This window comes from Pleurodeles waltl, unplaced genomic scaffold (assembly GCF_031143425.1).
Source record: "Pleurodeles waltl isolate 20211129_DDA unplaced genomic scaffold, aPleWal1.hap1.20221129 scaffold_39, whole genome shotgun sequence".
NCBI lineage: Eukaryota > Metazoa > Chordata > Amphibia > Caudata > Salamandridae > Pleurodeles > Pleurodeles waltl.
Genome location: NW_027150097.1, coordinates 7,261,662 through 7,263,140, shown reverse-complemented (window position 1 = coordinate 7,263,140; position 1,479 = coordinate 7,261,662).

Below are 1,479 nucleotides of genomic sequence, written 5' to 3'. Positions count from 1 at the left end.
GTCATGGGCACGCCTATGATGCACACCAAGGGAGGTAGGGAGTGTTAGTCTCCCCCGAGTTTTGGAGTTGGATGGTAGGTGCGGTGATGTGGAATCGGAGAGAATAAAAGGTAGGGGAAGGTGTTCCTCGTGGTCAAAGACTCCATATTATTCTTTGTGTATTTATTAAAACTTCTCTGCAAAACAGGCACTGTGTGTGCACGATGCAACACCCCCACCCCTCCCATCCCCTGAATACAGAAGTTAAAAACCAGCTCTGATTGGGACGCAGGGGTGCCACTGAACCTTCTGCACTGTGAACCTGCTGAACTATTGACAGCTGCGCTTTTGATATGTAGGGTCGAAACCTTTATCTCGGCCCCTCGATCACGATTTGTTGAAGATGCTGTGATTTCCTGCTTTACCGATTTACTGCGATTTAGCCAACTTCAGGCAATTAGTGCAAGCAACGGAAAATAGATCTTATCGATAATTTACAGAAACTGTTGACATTGTTTTTGATACGGTGCTTGGGAAAAAAAAGTCCAAAAATGTATCCACCTCGCAAAATACAGTTGTCAGAAATGGGATTTGAACCCACACCTCCAAGGGAGGCTGCAATCTGAACGCAGCGCCTTAGACCACTCGGCCATCCTGACACTCTTCACACCTTGCTCATGGCTCAATTTCGAGCGTATAAACCAAAATGAGTGCCATGTACTGAGTGAATGTTGTTTAATGTCCTCTGTATTTTCAATTCCAGACCTTCCTGCTCAGGGAAACAGTGGGATCTGAAGCTGATGAAGGAGAGAGGATGGATCATCCTGACAGTGAATCCGGTGGTGACTGCTACTAATTCTCAATCATCGACTACATGGGGTGTGGACATGCAGAAGTTTGAGCCAGTGCACGTGGCCGGTGGTGACTGCTACTAATTCTCAATCATCTAATACAAGGGGTGTGGACATGCAGAATTTGGAGCCAGTTCAAGATTCAGATCAGGAGGTGCCTGGCTCCATACCAATCAACTCAGTGCCTCTGAGACAAGGACTTGAACGGTACAGTTTGAGTCCTCGACCGCCATGCTCAACGCGGCTGCAAGGATTCGGGGTGGATTGACTGAATGTGGCATTTCTTGTTGTGTACTATTCTTGTATACTGGATTAGTATAGTATCTTTTTTTTGAGCAGCTATGTTTGTTTTGTATTGGTTAAGGAGAAATGTTGTGTTCGTCATGGGCACGTCTATGATGCACACCAAGGGAGGTAGGGAGTGTTAGTCTCCCCTGAGTTTTGGAGTTGGATGGTAGGCGCGGTGACGTGGAACCGGAGAGAATAAAAGGTCAGGGAAGGTGTTCCTCGTGGCCAATGACTCTATATTATTCTCTGTGTATTTATTAAAACTTATCTGCGAAACAGGCACCGTGTGTGCACGATGCAACACACCCCTCCCATGCCCTGACTACAGAAGTTAAAAACCAGCTGTGATTGGGACGCAGGG